The following is an 18,511-nucleotide window of genomic DNA, read 5'->3' as shown; positions in this document are numbered from 1 at the left end:
GAGATGACATGTTTGCTCCCATTGCGAGTCATAGAAACATAGAAAATAGGTGCAGGAGTAGGCCATTCGGCCCATCGAGCCTGCACCGCCATTCAATGAGTTCATGGCTGAACATGCAACTTCAGTACCCCATTCCTGCTTTCTCGCCATATCCCTTGATCCTCCTAGTAGTAAGGACTACATCTAACTCCTTTTTGAATATATTTAGTGAATTGGCCTCAACAACTTTCTGTGGTGGAGAATTCCACAGGTTCACCACTCTCTGGGTGAAGAAGTTTCTCCTCATCTCGGTCCTAAATGGCTTACCCCTTATCCTTAGACTGTGACCCCTGGTTCTGGACTTCCCAACATTGGGAACATTCTTCCTGCATCTAACCTGTCTAAACCCGTCAGAATTTTAAACGTTTCTATGAGATCCCCTCTCATTCTTCTGAACTCCAGTGAATACAAGCCCAGTTGATTCAGTCTTTCTTGATATGTCAGTCCCGCCATCCCGGGAATCAGTCTGGTGAACCTTCGCTGCACTCCCTCAATAGCGAGAATGTCCTTCCTCATATTAGGAGACAAAAACTGTACACAATACTCCAGGTGTGGCTGCACCGAGGCCCTGTACAACTGTAGTAATACCTCCCGTACTCAAATTCTTTAAATTTTGCACTGGTGAAACATGGCCCGTTGTCACTGACCAGTATGTCAGGCAGGCCGTGGGTGGCAAACATGGCCCTCAGGCTTTCAATGGTGGTGGTGGCGGTGCTTCCCGACATTATTTCACGTTAAATCCATTTTGAAAAAGCATCCACCATCACCAGGAACATTTTACCGAGAAACGGGCCCGCATAGTCGCCATGGATCCTCGACCATGGTCTGGAGGGCCAGGACCACAAACTTAGTGGTGCCTCTCTGGGCGCGTTGCTCAACTGAGCACATATGCTGCATTGCGTACACAGGACTCTAAGTCAGAGCCGACACTGGGCCACCACACGTGGGATCTGACTATCGCTTTTATCATTACTATACCCAGGTGTGTGCTGTGGAGATCCGAGATGAACGTCTCCCTGCCCTTTTTTGGTAGCACTACACGGTTACCCCACAACAGGCAGTCTGCCTGAATGGACAGCTCGTCCTTTTGCCGCTGGAACGGCTTGATTGGCTCTTGCATTTCAACGGGGCTGCTGGTCCAGCTCCCATGCAGTACACATTTTTTTACGAGGGACAGCAGAGTATCTTGGCTGGTCCAAGTCCTAATCTGGTGGGCTGTGACAGGTGATTTATCATTTTCAAATGCTTCCATGACCATCAACATGTCTGCGGGCTGCACCACCATCAACAAGTTTGCAGGTGGCGCCATTTCCACCCCGGTGGTGGGCAATGGTAGCCGACTGAGAGCATCCGCACAGTTCTCGGTGCCTGGCCTGTGGCGGATGGTATAATTATACGCTGATAGCGCGAGTGCCCACCTTTGTATGCGGGCTGAGGCATTAATAGTTTTCAGGGAACAGGGATGTGAGGGGCTTGTGATTGGTTTCCAGCTTAAATTTGAGGCTAAACAGATACTGATGCATTTTCTTTACCCCGAACACACACGCTAATGCCTCTTTCTCAATCATGCTGTAGGCCCTGTTGGCCTTAGACAAGCTCCTGGAAGCATAGGCGACAGGTTGCAACTTCCCTGCAACGTTAGCTTGTTGTAATACACACCCGACTCCGTATGACGACGCGTAACATGCTAGCACAAGTCTTTTACACGTGTTATACAAAACAAGCAGCTTGTTGGAGCATAAAATGGTTCTGGCTTTCTCAAAAGCAATTACTTGTTTTTTTCCCCATACTCAATTCTCACCTTTGCGCAATAACATATGTTGGGGCTCTAAAAGGGTGCTTAACCCCGGTTCAAAGTTACCAAAATAGTTGAGGAGTCCCAGGAACGACCGCAGCTCCGTGACGTTCTGTGGCCTGGGCACTTTCCTGATAGCCTCTGTCTTGGCATCTGTGGGCCATCCGCTGCGATCTTTCTCCCCAAAAACTCCACTTCTGTTGCCATGAAGACGCATTTCAACCTCTTCAGCCGTAGCCCTACGCGATTCAGTCGCTGGAGGACCTCTTCCAGGTTTTGTAGGTGCTCGGTGGTGTCCCGACCTGTGACCAATATGTCATCCTGCAAGACCAGTGTGCGTGGTACTGACTTGAGTAGGCTCTCCATGTTTCTCTGGAAAATTGCTGCAGCCGACCTAATTCCAAACGGGCATCTGTTGTAGATGAACAGTCCCTTGTGCATGGTGATGCAGGTGAGGCCCTTCGAAGACTCCTCCAGCTCCTGCGACATGTCGGCCAAAGTCAGGTCGAGTTTGGTGAATGTCTTGCCTCCTGCCAGCGTCGCAAACAGGTCGTCTGACTTAGGTAGCGGGTATTGGTCCTGTAGCGAGAAACGATTAATAGTTACTTTATAATCGCCGCAAATCCTGAGCGTGCCATCACTTTTGAGTACTGGAACAATCGGGCTGGCCCACTCGCTGAATTCCACTGGGGAGATGGTGCCCTCGCGTTGCAGCCTGTCCAACTCGATTTCCACTCTCTCCCTCATCATGTGAGGTACCGCTCGCGCCTTGTGGTGAATGAATCGTGTCTCTGGGACCAAGTGGATCCGCACCTTCACCCCGGAAAAGTTTCCAATGCCTGGCTCAAAAAGGGAAGGAAATTTGTTAAGAACCTGGGTACATGAGGCCTCATCGACATGTGATACCGCTCAGATGTCATCCCAGTTCCAGTGGATTTTGCCCAGCCAGCTCCTTCTAAGCAGTGTGGGACAATTCAGAGTGGCAGTTCGTGCACCGTGCCTTCGTAGGTGACCTTGACCATGGCACTGCCCAGGACAGTGATAAGCTCTTTGGTGTACGTTCTTAGTTTCATGTGGATGGGGCTCAGGGATGGTCTGAATGCCTTGTTGCACCACAGTCTCTCAAACATCATTTTACTAATGATGGATTGGCTAGCGCCAGTGTCCAGTTCCATGGCTACGGGTAAGCCATTCAATTTTTTGTTCAGCATTATAGGTGGACATTTTGTCGAAAATGTATGCACCCCGTGTACTTCAGCATCTGCCTCCTCTCTCTGAGGCTCAAAATTGCTTTGATCCACCATGGACTGATTTTCCTCTGCCACGTGGTGGTTAGTAGGTTTTGCAGAGCTTGCAGCTCGTTTGCAAGCTCGTTGGATGTGCCCCATTGTTTCACAGTTCTTGCAAACATACCCTTTGTAGCGGCATGAATAGGCTGAATGGAAGCCTCCACAACGCCAACAAGGTGTGAATTGCCTTGCATTCATCCTTTGTTGGGGACTTTGAGTTATATGGGTTACCTGAGGCCTGCTGGCAGTTGCAGACTCGTGGTTTCTGCCCTGTACATTTGTGCTCGCAAACACAGTTCCAGTTAATTTATGAACATTGCTAGCACTTGTGTGCTGAGAGATTTGTTTGGTGTTATCACTGGTGGACATAAACGCCTGTGCTATCGCAATGGCCTTACTGAGGGTCAGTGTCTCTACAGTCAAAGGTTTTCGTAGGATGGTCTCGTGGCCAATGCCCAGTACAAAAACATCTCTGAACATTTGCTGCAGGTAGCCATCGAGCTCACATTGTCCTGCAAGTCGCCTTAACTCGGCGACGTAGCTCGCCACTTCCTGACCTTTAGATCGCTGGCACGTGTAGAACCGATACCTCGCCATCAGCGCACTCTCCCTCGGGTTAAGATGTTCCCGGACCAGTGTACACAGCTCCTCATACAACTTATCTGTGGGTTTCACCGGAGCCAGAAGATTCTTCATGAGGCTGTAGGTCGGTGCCCCGCAGACTGTGAAGAGGACCGCTCTCCTTTTTGCAGCGCTTCCTTCTCCGTCCAGCTCGTTGGCTACAAAGTACTAGTCTAGCTGTTCTACATAGGCTTCCCAGTCCTCACCCTCCGAGAACTTCTCCAGGATGCCCACAGTTTGCTGCATCTTTGCGTTGGATTCGTATTCTCGTCGCCAGTTATTGTGTTCCTAACACAGATGAGGCTGCACACAGGGAGGTTAAAGTAACAGTGACCTCAGTCTTTAATAAGACACTCCAGAGTGAGGGACAGGCCTTAGGGGCCGGCTTATATACAGTGCTCCCAAGGGATGCTGGGATCCCTTGTGACTTCAGGGGATGAGCTCCCTGGTGGCGGAATATGGGAGTGCATGCTTTACAGATACACAACAGTTATAATGTGGATAAATGCAGCAGCCGATTTGGTCCTACATACAACAATCAGATAAATGACCAGATAATCTATTTGGGTGGTGTTACTGTTGGACAAGATACTGTAAGAATTCCCTGTTCTTCTTCAAAATGTGCTCGTGGCATTTTTTACATCCACCTAAGAGGGCAATCAGAGCCTTGATTTAATATCTCAATCCAAACTACAGCATCTCTTCCAGTGCAGCACTCCTACAGTACTGCACTGCCACGCCAGTGCTTCAGTCTATGGAGTGGCACTTGACCCCATAACCTTCTGACGCAGAGGTGAGATTGCTACCAACTGAGCCAAAGTTGACAAACTTAAATGTTGCAATCCACTCCACCCCCATGCACAAACACTTCACAAGCATTGTGGACAGATAAAGAGAATGAAATCAAGCGCGTAAAGGTTTTTGAATCTATCTCCTTCATTTCCGGGTTCTCAAAACTGTGGAACTCTTTACAAAGTTCAATTTTTCCTTCCTTCTAAAATCTACAGTCTTTTAAACCTAAAGTTTCGCGTCACATGTTCTTGTTTTATCATGTCTTATCTCCTACTCTGTAAAACCTTGGTCGTGCCTGGCACTTTGGGCTTTGGCCTTTCACCTGAGTTTCTTCATCAAACAAGGATCACCAAACTTGGATATTATGGCTGCAGTACCACGTAGTTTCTCAAGGTGGCATTGGTGACAGTGTTGACTCCTAATACACCATCAGCAGGCCCTTGGTAGTAGTGCAGTTTGTGCACACACAGCAGGTCTGGCAGTGTCTGCAATGAGAAAAGACAGGTATAGACTCAGACCAGCCTATTGCAATATTTATAAACATATTGTATAAATGCATTTGGAAGTGTTAGTCAAGAATTTACTGTATCTTTTTAAAGTGAACTGGAATCACGGAGAAATTGGGGTGATCATGATAATGGGATGGTAACACGTCCCTTCACCCTGAATTGGTCACTGGGCAGTGAAAGTGTGTGTGGGGGTGTGGGGGTGGGGTGGAGTGCTTTCTTTGGAAATTTTCAAATTATGATTGTAACCTCTTATTGAGTTAAGTCAGGTACTGCACTGGGCTAAATACAGAATAAAGCTCTCTCTGCACTGGCCTAATAATGTGCCTCAGCCCCTGCCTCTTATTGAGTCAGTGTAAGCATTTTTAGATAACAGCCATCCTTTGAGTGAGATTGCCAGCTCAGTGCCAAATCGGGGATTTGTCGAGCTTTAATCTAGTCATCACCATTCCTGAATCTGGGTTGTTCACTCCCCTCAGGTGCCATGTAGGAGAACAGATTATTTTTTACCATCGATGAACCAATAGCATCTCCAATGTCATAAACAGTCGCCTTTCTCAGGAAACTTTATCTACAAGTATCACAATTAGCACAAATTTAACACCATCGCTCACCTGAACATTTACCGCTGATATACAAATCAAACACAATGAGTAACAAAGGGAGTTCATTTGTTGATAAAAATCCCTATAGTAGGTACCAGACTCTAATTCATTTTTAATTTTGCTGTAAGACCAATAAAATAATCCCTTTATTACACCTGCATGTGATAGTGTTACTCTATAGTGATAATGCTACAGTTAGTTCTAGCTAAATTGTAACATATAATTCTAAAACACCAGTAGAAACCTTCCAAGCCAATGGAACATAAAGTAATTGAACTGCCTCATTCACCTTGAAGCAATGGATTTGACCATCGGCCTTTATTCAGTGCATCTTTTCCATTAAATGCTGTTTTCTTGAGTTATCAGCTTTTTGGGGGCCAAGTCAGTTTTTATGAAGTTATTAATCAGCTTTGTTGGGTTTTGTCGGCTGGCAGGTATATTGGCCTGGTTTGTCAGCTTCTCACCAGACAAGTATATCACTGGAAGACCATTTTGAAGTGAGTCCCAAGTATCTTCAGCCAAATTCATTAGTATTTTTGGATGAGACATTAAACCAAATCTGCTCTCTCAGGTGGATGTAAACAATCTCATAGCACTATTTTGAAGAAGAGCAGGAGAGTTACCCCCAGTGTCCTCGCCAATATTTACCCCTCAATCTGCATCACTAAAACAGATGATCTGGTTATTATCACATTGCTGTTTGTGGGAGCTTGCTGAGCACAAATTGGCTGCTGTGTTTCCTACATTAGAACAGTGACTACACTTCAAAATGTATTTCATTGGCTCCAAAGCACTTTGAGACATCCTAAGGTCCCAAAAAGGCAAATCTTTTTTTCTCCTTTCTTTCAGAAAAGGTTTACAAGAATGATTTGAGGGATGAGGGACTTCAGTTACGGGGATGGACTGGAGAAGCTGGGGTTGTTCTCCTTAGAGCAGAGAAGGTTGAGAGGAGATTTGATAGAGGTGTTCAAAATCATGAGGGGTCTGGTCAGAGTAGACAGAGAGAAACTGTTCCCATTGGCGGAAGGGTTGAAAACCAGAGGACACAGATTTAAGGTCATTGGCAGAAGAACCAAAGACGACTTGAGGAAAAACTTTTTTACACAGCGAGTGGTTAGGATCTGGAATGCACTGCTTGAGAGGGTGGAGGAGGCAAATTCAATTGTGGTTTTCAAAAGGGAATTGGGTAAGTACCTGAAGGAAAATAAAATTGCAGTGATACGGGGAAAGGGCGGGGGAGTGGGACTAGCTGAAGTGCTGTTGCAGAGAGCCGGCACGGGCTCGACGGGCCGAATGGTCTCCTTCTGTGCTGTGACCATTCGATGGGTCTAAACATTAGAGCACTCAGTATTGCTACAATTTTATTTCTCCGCAACTGTTCTTCAGTTCTAACTCATTCAAGCATCATTGGAAATTTTTATTTAGGTAGTGAACAATGATCCTGAGAAATAATTATAAAAATTCATGAAGGATAAAAACATTCCGAAATGTGACTGCAAATAAAGGCTGTAAATGGTAAACAAAGGCTGGTTGCAGGCTCTGAATATTATTAGAGACACAATGTCACTTTTGTAACCCGAGGGGATAATAAAATTGCAGCCATCATTTTTGCTGATTATTCCCTTAAGCTCAATTCGGTTATAATCTTGTCATTCACCTGTGCAATCTCCTGCAAAAGGCAAATGGGGTTGACTAGGCCATGTGCAGCTGCCAATTGAAACTCCACTGTGAAACCATCAGAACAAACCTACAGTACATACCACTTTTATGCTGTTGAAGGATGTATCTTCAGGGTGCTAACAAGCTTAAATGTGACCTATCTGTCCCACTCCTTCCCAGAGGCAGTTGGGGTCAGGCTGAACTCTGCATTAAAACTTGTGTACAAAATGTATCCTCGACCTTTTGAAAAATAGAGCCTTTAAGGTATCAAAAGGCTATTGGCCCATGACACTGGCAACAACAATAACAAAGATGATGATGATGGATGCATTGGTCTACCTCAGGCTCACTCTGCAAGGCACAAACATGGTAAATATTTCTGTTCAGTTTCTGAGAATTAAATCAGTACTATCGCTGTCTTACTGCCCGCTGACTTCAAGCACAGAAGATGCCAATTAATGACCAAACAACTATCATGTGACTGTTATTTTAGTACATTATGAGATTTTGTCTCGGATTCTGAGGGGCTCTATTTTCGCCGTTGATGATTTTTCTCACTGACTTGCTGGTACGGAGTGAGGAAAGATGACTGGAGACAGAAGTGAGTAAAAAAAAATACTTTTGCCTTTAAAGATGAGATAAACATCACACAGGAAGTATATTTTCACTTGTAAATCTTCAACTTTACAAAGCTGGACTCACAAGAAGCGGGGTTACTGAATTGAGGCTACAGTGTCATAGCCTTATCTCCCCTGAGAACATGGCTTCTATGCTGGGGCACAGAATCAATCTGGTATGTTCAAATCATTGTAGATATCAGAATCTATAAGCTCTGTGTAAACAAGGTTGCTCTCTGTCTTGTTTCACTCCACTTATTGCTACTACTATGGTCGGTGCTCTTCCAAGATTGTTCCTTCTAAGTTGAAAATATGTCTTCCTCTTCTCTACATCCTCAGGGTGTTTACAAAAATATCTGTCTCCCACTTTAACTCATTCTCTCACAGGACCTCAAAGCTATGGAACTCCTTACCTGTCTCAATCTTTCCTTCCGTCTACAATTCTTACCCTTTAAACCTGACCTTGGCACCACCTGCTTACTATTTCTTGACTTACCACATACCTTTTATTCTTTTTAGTCTTGGTGCTTTTTTGAATCAAACCTGGGTTTCTCAATTAAAATGTAATTGCTGTTGGTTTCTGCTGTAACATTGGTGAAAGATCCACAGCGGTCCCAGAGAAATACGAAGTCAATGCTGTAACTCAGAGGACTGAACCTTGTCAGGGGTGGGCTGTGTAGGCAGGGGAGGGTGGGGGGCGGGGGGGGGAACGGTGGGAGTTCGGGTTTTGACTCCACAGTGAGCGTAGATTTGCATTGATGGGTTTTGGGTTTCCCGCCTGGAAGTCAGCCTGATTGACAGGCTTGGTTTTCAGTCCGGCAGGGAGCATTCCGGAAGAAGCTGCAGCTGCAAGTTAAGTTGTCTGCTGCTGCTCGTGGGAGCGTGAGGGCGGGGGGGGAAGGGGGTTGGAGGGGGCGTCTGATCTCTGACCACGGTGGGTGCAGGGCTGTTTCTCCAGTGGGGGGGTGTGACCCTGAAGGGGGGGGGTCCGAGAGCCCTGAGCTGGGAGGGGTGTATTGGGGGTGGAGGGGTATGATGAGGAGAGGGGGTGGGAGCTTGGTGGGCCGGGGGGAAGAACATACCTTTTCCCAAAGCTGTTCTCGCCTCTTTTCAGCTGCCGGGTTTCCCGAGGCCTGGGAAATCCGGCATGCAAAGGTTTAAACCTGCAAAGCTGGTTAAATCAGAGGCTGCCAGCTTCAGTAAAAATATTTATTTGGCCAACCCGCCTCCCGGGAGCGAGTTGGCTTCCCGTCCCTTGTCCTGCCTCCGTTAAACCTAGAACTGGGCGGGTCAGAGTCAGGTTTGAAGGTTTAAACGGTTTTAACATTTCGCCCGACCCCCAACCCACACTTTTTTGGGGGTTAAGATTCAGCCCAAGGTTTCTGCTGACCTGCTGCGGAAGTTACGGTGGACGATTGTGAGAAATTCCTAACCCCCTTCACGGACATGCTACCCCGAAGAATAAAAATGTTTTCTGTGCAATATTCGCAATGCTACACTGAGCATGTACCTTTTCCAGGTGACTTTGTGACTTTGAATCAACAAGCAGTTTAAGATGTTACCAGCACTGCTTGGTCACGTGACGTTAAGTTAATCAATCCTGTGCTTCCAGCGAGGAATTACACTCGATGTGAGCATAGGTGGAAGAACAAATATTACAGGACAGTACTCCTATCTCTGCCCATGCTCCTTCAAGCATGAGTCCTTCTAGGAGCATGGATCAGTGTACTTATGCTTCAATACAAACGAAAATTGGGAGATTATCTTAAATGGTGGTTGAGCTGATATCACGTGTTTTACACTACCGTCTAAAAGTCAGGATTTCTCTCCCCTCCCGCCAGGGTTGAACACGATACTAGCAGTAATGCTGATATTCTGTCGAGACTGATTTTAATGTACAGATGACGTTAACCCTGCTGAACATGGAGCATGCAATAGGCCACACAGGGATTATGGGCTTACCCCTTCTCACCCTGGTACGAATCTTCAAGCAGGTAACCAGGGCCAACTTTGTGAAACATCAGTTGCAGTTGTCTCCGACACACTGAAAACAAGTGAGTTTAATTATGTTTTGTTTAGGTTTGTCATTGTTTTCGAATTTTAGTAAGTGCTGCACCAACATCTAACATCAACGTTTCAAATGCGTCAACAAAATTAACAAGGAAAAAAGTGCATTTTATCTGCCACTCACGATGAAAAAGCGAATGTTAAAATATCCTCACAATGTGCATAAAAAATATTCTAGTTGAAACAACACAGACCAAGGCAACTTGCAGATACCAAGTGTTTTATATTCGAACAACAATGACCTTTATGCAGGATTTTCCGTGTTTCAGCACACCAAGATCTTGCTGTCTATTATCGGAAACAGCTCTCATTCAACCACGAAAGAGAACAATACCATCTTTACAGCCACATGACTGTTCCTTTGTAGCTTTAACCTGGTATTTGTACTATTTTTTTTTCTTCTATTCATAATCTTGGGACCACCAGCAAGCTGAGTGCAACCTTTGACCTTCATTAGCTGCATTTATAAGAATCCTTCCTCAGTACCATTCCCTCCTGCCCAATTCTGTGTCACGTCATGGGTTAAGTACTTTAGAAAATGGGTGATTTTCAGCAGTAGATTATCTATTCAAAGACACTTGTTTTTTTTCCCTCTTTTTTTTTGTCCTTTTCTTTGCCATTTAGATAAAAGATGGAGAATAACAAAAAAGAATTTAAGCAAAGTCAACATAATCAGCTTGAATTCCCTTTAATTCAGAAATTCAGGAGTTAAGTCTTACGGTTCGTGCTCTGACCTGCCTGTGCTTACTCCAAATGAGAACGAAGTGTGTAGAAGGGAGAGAAAACAAGAAAAGAAAGGCCAATGAGAACACTCTTTGTGGTGTTTTGTAGCTCCTGGGAAAGGAAAGCAATGTGCTTTCAGAAAGACAAGAGTAGTACCTTCCCTCAGGCACGTCATATGGAGAAACTTTTCTATGGGTGCAGTATAATAGCTATCATCTGGAGAACAAGGAAAGGCTGCTTGCTTAGGAATGATAAGATTAATTTAGTGAAGTTCCTCACAGGGTTTGCTCATCATCAACTGCACTCATTAGAATACAGAGGCTAATGACATAAAGATGGTAACTACCAGGAAGTATTTCAGATTCTCAAGATATAGCTGTTCCCAGCAAGTTAAACCTTTTTGTGTGTTTTCCCTCCCCCCAAACAATGAAGAAAATTTCATTAAAAACACAGACTAAAGTTTTATACAAAAACCATGACATGACATAATATTAGCTAATTTTAAAGGAAGTCTATGTGAAATGGCATTGTACATGTAGATATTTGTTTAGAAATACAGGCATGCCGGGATTATTCATGGTAAATATAGCATCAAATGATATCAGCTCTAGTAACACCAGACGCCACAGGTACTCAATATTTACATAAAATCGCTTCTAAATGATGTGGCTTATGTGTCACAGGGTGTATGCAAGGAGCTTCCTGGCTTACCCACTGAAAACTGTGTTGTAGCTTTCCCAAATGTCTGTTGAAGGAAGGTGGGTGGGGAGGGGGGCAGCTTAAGGCCCATGCATTTAGGACTATGCCTTAGATGAGTTGTGCATGTGAGGAGGATAAGAACTCCCAGACCCCTCAGGGGGCTGGCCTACTGAAGATGAGTTGGAGGCTGGTCTGAAATTCTATCGGCCCTCTGTCACCTGTGGCAGGTGTGGTTGCTTCAGGAAATTGTAATTTATTCTGGAATATATTGGGTTCAAATAGAAAACGAATCCCTTCTCCATGGGATGGAGAGCTCACCATATATCCAGCAGGCCCTGATTATTGTATCATTACAAGAATACTCAAAATCGCCCTGGGCATCCTTTTTCAAGTGAGAACCTACTTCACTGGAGGTGAAAGGCAGAATTTGGGCCTCCATCCATAATTGCTATATCTTGCACGTAGGTTGCGAGGAAGAGCACTGCAGAGTAGGGTATGTAAGGAAGTCAATATTTGGAGTGGAGCTGCTAGACATTGCAATAAGCTCTCTTGCGTGTGGCCTTTTGATTGGGTTGGCGAAGTAATCCTCTCTGGATGGTCATTTTCAGTATGATGGGGGTGAAGGGGGCGGGGGATTTTAGCTGATGATCAGCATTCTCACTCATTGTAATGGTTGGAGCTTTTTATCTGAGTATGGCACCATAGTTGGCATGATGCTTTCCCGCCATTAGGTGGCATTTTCCATTTGGACAGAGAAAGAGAGAGAGAGGAACACAGCAAGCAGCAGGGACTTGCCTCCATTTAGCTAGAACTATCTGTAACTTTTGTTAATTAGAAACAAATCTTCTGTAGCAGCAAACCTTCCCAGAAATACAGTTATGTAAATAACTTCTCCTTATCCAATTGTTCTGGAATTATTGTAGTTTATCTTTGATGTACAGTAAGAGATAAGTAATTTTTCTTTATTGCTGGTTTTCAGGGCAGGGAGCAGCGATGGACATCAAATCAAAGCTCCTGGATTTTTTCCAGACATTTTTTAAATTAAACTGGTCGTGGACAACTAATCAAAGAGAAATTACAGTTTCACACTGCATTATTAAAGGATTTGGATTCTGAAGCTCTGATCTTTAGCCTTATTTCTTGGTGTAGTGTTGAAGCTAGCTGGAGAATCAGAGTTATCACTGCCAGTACTCTACACTCTGACAGAAACCAGTTCACTCATAATTGAAAAAGGCAGCATTGGGCCCTCACACAGAATGGGTTGCTTATCCGAAAACTGTGGGTGCACTGCTGCCAAGTCTCCACGCATTAATGTCTATGATTGGAAATTCATGGGCAGTGCGTCTGCCATTTTCCAATAAGCCACCTGTTATGTGAAATGCCCCACTGGTGGCTTGAGGCCTTGAAAAATTCCACCCAATGTGTTTTAAGGTAGGTAGCATATTTTGCTTTAGGCTCCTTCCCCATTTTTTGAAGGGGGCAGCTTAGCAAGTAAGTTTGGAGTACTTTTGTCATGTATTTTTTGGATGAAAAATCAAAGGAGAAAAAAAAAACAGCATTCAGGGAGGGAAAGAGCAGTCGGAACAGCCTAAGGGAAGAAACGATAGTTTCAGGGGAGGAAACAACATGAGTTGGTGTGCCGTTGATTAGTACTTTAGGGCACTCAAACTGTGAGTGCATTCTTTCATCTGAGTTTTAGCATAGCAGCTGACATACCATAACATTTTGTAAACCTAAAGAGATAAGGCTTTTATTTTCTTTCACTTACTCTGAAGGTGGGAAATAGTATCATACACACTATTTAGCTTGTAAAGGAATACCCCCTTTTTAAGTGGCAAGAGGTATGCCTTTTTCTGTTTTCAAAGCAATATACTTTCCTTTTATTTCTCCCACAGAAAGATTTAAAATTTGCTATCTGTTGTTGGAAATATTAGAATATTATATCAGTCTAATGTACATCCTAGAGGACCAGACATTTTAATTTGGATCTGACTTAAACTTAGCTAACATCAGAAGCAAGTTCAGCCAGTGAGAACTGGATTTTCGGCTTTGATGTTTTCGGGGCGATATTGGTGGCGGGGCGGGAAAGTTAGTGCCCGAGAATAGTTTGCGCCTCAGTAGGTAATTTTGGGCAGCTAGGTCCTGAGTGTGGGGCACAGCGCTAAGGGAGGTGTTGTACACTTCTCTTTGGCGCTAGAATGGGAAGCTCCCGAGCTAAAGAGCCGGGCTGGGAGCGGCCTGGGGGACGGGAGGTTAGGAAAAACTGATAAAACCCCACTACAACATTCCCAAAACACTGCCCATGCCACCACAACACAAATCGCAAAAACAATAAATAAAAATACAATCACACTTACCTTAGGAGTCCATTACTCACCTCTTCGCCGTTGGGATGGTTGGATTCCCCTGATTCCCCAGGCAGTCAGTGCGTGGTGCGCTTTGCGGCATAGGGGTCGGTCCAAGAGTCCAAACTCGTGCCAGTTTCGCTACCAGGGGGCGTTGCACACCGGGCGCAGCTCTTCCAGACGGTGCTGCCCTGCGCCTCCGCTAAACCGGACCCGAAGATTGCCGTGGGGTGCTGGAGGCTGACCACCCGGCCAAAACACCTCACCGCCGCCATTGCTGCCATTCCGGGGGGGAAACAGAGCAGAGTAGACCCGTAAACCCAGCCCTGAGTGTCTACATTAAGAAAAAGGACAACTGTATCCTTTTCATAAATGGACTACTATAGCTACTGCTTGAATCCATTTTAACACTGGGATGTTACAGGATTCTTTCTCCATGGAGAAGTAACTGGACAACAACAAATTAGCAGTTTGCAATGAATGGGAGTCACAAGAAAAGTGACACTTGATTAATAAGGTACTTTAATCCTAAACAGGTGAAAACTGAGTACAGTATCTCGATTATCAGAACTCTCATGATGTTATTCATGGCCAATCGGAGAATATGCTGCATTGTGACAATCAGGATGTTATCAACAAAGTGCGACAGGGAAAGAGTTACAGGATATCTGTGCAAGACTTTCAACATGATAGCGATTGATCCCCTGTGACATTGCGCATTGCTCCTGTATTAAAGGGGAGGGCCAAGCTGCCAACTCTGCGGGTCCCTACCTGGACCAGCTTCAGGGGGCGTTCCCCAATTTTCACTCCGGGGCGAAAACGGGTCACTGTGTACGGTAATGACGTCGTCATTGGCAGTGCAGCAGAGCAGGGGTGCTACTTGGTTACCGCTGCCACGAAAGCCCCGCGGAATTTCGCGGAAGTCGTTAGCGCACCACGCCAAGGCAAAAAGTCATTTGTGTCCCGTTAGCACTCCCTCGGGGACGCTAACAGGAGGCGCAAATGCCCCGAATTTCTCCCCATTAATATATATATATTTAAATGATACTTATATGACACACTGTAATTTTATGCATTACAGATGAATCTACTTTCAAAGCATCTGTCACAGCTTGCCGCGTGGGTGGAACATTTGATTCCCTGGAATCCTTGCAAAAAATCTGGTACAGTCTAACCATCTCACAATTACAAAGCAATTTCACAATGACAAAAATAATAAATCAAGGATTAGTTTGGGGAAAACTCATTTGGCCTATTGCGCATGTATTTGTTGAATTATGTCATTTCAGATAATAGTGAAAAATGAGATCGCGCTGATGTCTTCAATTCGGAAGGAATGAAGGACATTCACAGAATCAGACAGGATACAAGTTCTTGGCTAGTCATTGGAGTTTCTCAGCTGCAGTTACCACCAGTTACTTATACAATCTGGCAATACAATTGATTTCTGAGTAGTCCTGAAAAATGATATATGTTGTACTAAATGTGGAATTTGTGATTTTTTAATAAAAGTCAACGTAATATTGATTCCACAGCACCTGAGGTCATTTCTTGTAGTTTTTTCTTTTACTTCTTGACTATTTTGGCAAGAATAATCCATGGGTGATCCTTACTCTACTTTCCCCTCCCTCATTTAGAGAAGTACCGAGCACAACATTAGAACTCCAATGTGTGGTGGGTTGTAAATGGGATCTTCCAATATAGTGCACCACACTGGCTTCACGAGCCTTCATGTGTCTTCACTCCATATACATTTATTATCATTTTCTATTGGTTGGGTGCTTTGATACTTTGAATAAAATTTGTTGAATATAGTTTTTGTCAACAATTTTTTCAATCTGCTCTATTAGCAATATTTAGTTCCCGTGGGCTCAATTTTCCCCAAAGCGTCCTTTTTGGCGTTCTTGAAGAGTTACGCCTGATTTTTTGAGACCCAAGTATGTTCTAAGTTTCACCATTGCATCTCTTCATTTTGGCGTGGCCTAACCCGACCTTTAGTTTTGGGGTTGGAGCCTTGATTTGCGCCAAAAAGATCGGGCAGCCAAAGTAATCAGGGGCACAATGCGAGCTGAGGCTGCAAAGTGAAGCATACAGCCAGTTCCCAACACATTAAAAGAATTTAAAAACACATGCTTCTCTCTCTCTCTCTCTCTCTCTCGTGTGTGAGCCGGGGACTGAGTATCGGACCAGACAGCCTTCCTGTGTGCGGGGATGGGACAGCCTTCAGGCAGGGTCAGAGGTAAGTTGCTGCTATGTGTTTTTCAATTCTTTCAGTGTGTCTGGCCATTTGCTGCACCGATTTCCTTACCTGCGCCGATTTCCTTAACTCTAGGGAAGGTTTTTCAGGACAGGCCACATACGCGGGCCTAATCAGAATTGGAGTAACTCTCAGCTGGCCAAACTTCCCTAAATGGCCAGAAGTGGCATAGGTGGTTGGTTACGCCCCCTTTGACTGAAAAAAAAAACTGATTTAAAAAATTTGTAACTAACTGAGTTACGCTGCTGCAAATTGATTGGGGAAACTGGGGATTTTTAAGTTCGGCCAAAAAGAGCATCCTGCTCCAAAAAAAAATTGAGCCCTGTTAGTGGCTTCTGCCTAGCTCCTCATACAGAGCTTTTAATCCATCTGCTATTCCTGCTACTCTGAAGCACAAAAAGATGTGCTGTCGCAAAACAAAAACTCTGACATATCTCCGTCCTACATAGAAACATAGAAACATAGAAAATAGGAGCAGTAGTAGGCCATTTGGCCCTTCGAGCCTGCACCGCCATTCAATATCTCGACACCATATTCCCGCTTTCTCCCCATACCCCTTGATGCCTTTCATGCCTAGAAATCTATCTACCACCTTCTTAAATATATTCAGTCCTCCACTACATGAAGTTCCTGCTGCACAAACATAACCTGTAACTTAGACAATAGAGGCAATTTTAACCCTACTGGTCCAGTGAAAGCAGGACAGGTGGACAATTAAAATTGCCCAGGTTACTTACCCACCAGAAAACCAATGATCCCACCATCGAGGATTTCTCCTGAGCAGGCAACATGGACACCTGGACATAGTTGACGGAGTCCTTCTTCACATATGCATGTTGGGTCCAGATGACATCACAGGGACCCGCCTACAATTTTAACGGAGGCCTGAACGGGAAAGATGCAGTCAGGTGGAGGCCAGATAGTACCTGCTATTTTTTTCTATTGCTTTGTGGAGTCAGAAAGAGCAGCAGTGCTCCCCCAGGCCCCACAAAGAATGCTTAGGAGACCCCGCCCCCCTCTCCCTAAACGCAATGCTCTGGAACCCAATCCTGCCACCTACATAGTGTCTGCCACATTCTGGGGACAGAGTCGGCCAGCGGAGTTGAACAAGACCTGGGAGTTGAAACTAAGGCACAATATTACAGCCTTCGTACACACTAAGGCAGGTTGAACAGAGCGGAGACATCCATCTCAAAGACTTCCTTGTTTGAGCCAAATACCAACATCTCAGCATATTCCCATCACCAACATCCTGGCCCTGAATTTCCTTGGCACCTTGTGTGGAGTTCTGGTGCAAAAGGGGAAGGACAGCATGAATGGGGGTGAGAAATCGGAAGGGACCTGGAAACATCAGGTCTCCAGCAGGTGAGCAGAATATCTCTCTTCCCCAGTAAAGATCAGAAATGATCATCTTCCACATCATTATTGACTAATCAGAGATACATTTAATAGGCAAGACAGAAGTGAAGATGATTATATGGACACATTTACTGTGCCCTTTGCATTGACGAGGCTACCTTGTGTAGTTCATGGTCTCCTCCCTCCCAAACAATATATTTTGCACCCTGTTAATTTGATGGCCCTAACCTCTGGTCATCTTAGATATCAGACAGAATAGCTACCACAGCATTGTGAACTAATCTCTGAGTCAACAAGGTTTCCACTTAAGTCAAACGCTGGCCCTGAACAGGTGAGCGGAAATTCCTCAATTGAACTCCTGCCTTATAGCGGAGTAGGATTTGTGTCGCTCTAGCAGACTTTAGTGCCAGACCCTGCCAGAGTTAGAAAAGTATAATAAACTAGATGCCAGTACGGGCACATCTTGGGTGGCCACAGGAAGGGGACACAAAATGCGGCACTTGACAGCTGGTCGGAAGAGTTACTGGGAGCTCCGGCTAAAGAGGCCAAAAACTCTAGCAATCCATTCCCTCTACAAGAGAGCTGATTTCATTGCACCAAGCTATAACATTCTGAGATTTTCCAAGACCTACACTGGGAACACACCTATGTGTTATGCTCATCCCTTCCATTGGCCTAGATGCTGATATATTTCTGGCATTTAAATAACTTGGGGCAAAGGAAGCAGGAGCAGGTGGAATTCAAGTGGGTTGTGTCTTCCTGGAATCCCTGCCTCCATCTTAATTTCTGATATTTACTGGGGAAGATAGACATTCTGCTCACCTGCTGGAGATCTGATGTTTCCGGGTCCCATACAATTTCCCACCTCCACTCATGCTGTCCTTCCCCTTTTACACCAGAACTCCACACAAAGTCCCAAGGAAATTCAGGGCCAGGATGTTGGCGATGGGAATATGCTGAGATGTTGGTATTTGGCACAAACAAGGAAGTCTTTGAGATGGATGTCTTCAGTCTGCTCAACCTGTCTTGGTGTGCATGAAGGCTGTAATATTGTGCATATAATGTTGGTATTCCACACCCCTCAGCCGAATCAGGTCTCTAGTTTAACTGGGATTGGGATTAGACTGGATGACCTTTT

The 18,511-nt window shown here is 44.9% G+C and overlaps 1 long non-coding RNA gene across 3 annotated transcripts; it reads left to right on the top strand.

Moving 5' to 3' along the window:
- The first annotated feature begins 7,818 nt into the window (after nucleotides 1-7,818).
- LOC139274694 (uncharacterized) lies at nucleotides 7,819-15,278 on the top strand. Of its 3 annotated transcripts, XR_011595569.1 has the most exons (4): nucleotides 7,854-7,907; nucleotides 7,999-8,099; nucleotides 14,839-14,920; nucleotides 15,047-15,278. It is a non-coding gene; the product is annotated as an uncharacterized lncRNA (long non-coding RNA). The 3 variants fall into 3 exon arrangements; XR_011595567.1 differs by lacking the exon at nucleotides 7,999-8,099 and having other exon boundaries at nucleotides 7,819-7,907; XR_011595568.1 differs by lacking the exon at nucleotides 7,854-7,907 and having other exon boundaries at nucleotides 7,922-8,099.
- Nucleotides 15,279-18,511: the final 3,233 nt, after the last annotated feature.

The sequence above is a fragment of the Pristiophorus japonicus genome, chromosome 10 (genome assembly GCF_044704955.1).
Source record: "Pristiophorus japonicus isolate sPriJap1 chromosome 10, sPriJap1.hap1, whole genome shotgun sequence".
NCBI lineage: Eukaryota > Metazoa > Chordata > Chondrichthyes > Pristiophoridae > Pristiophorus > Pristiophorus japonicus.
This window is presented reverse-complemented; position numbering and strand designations above follow the sequence as displayed.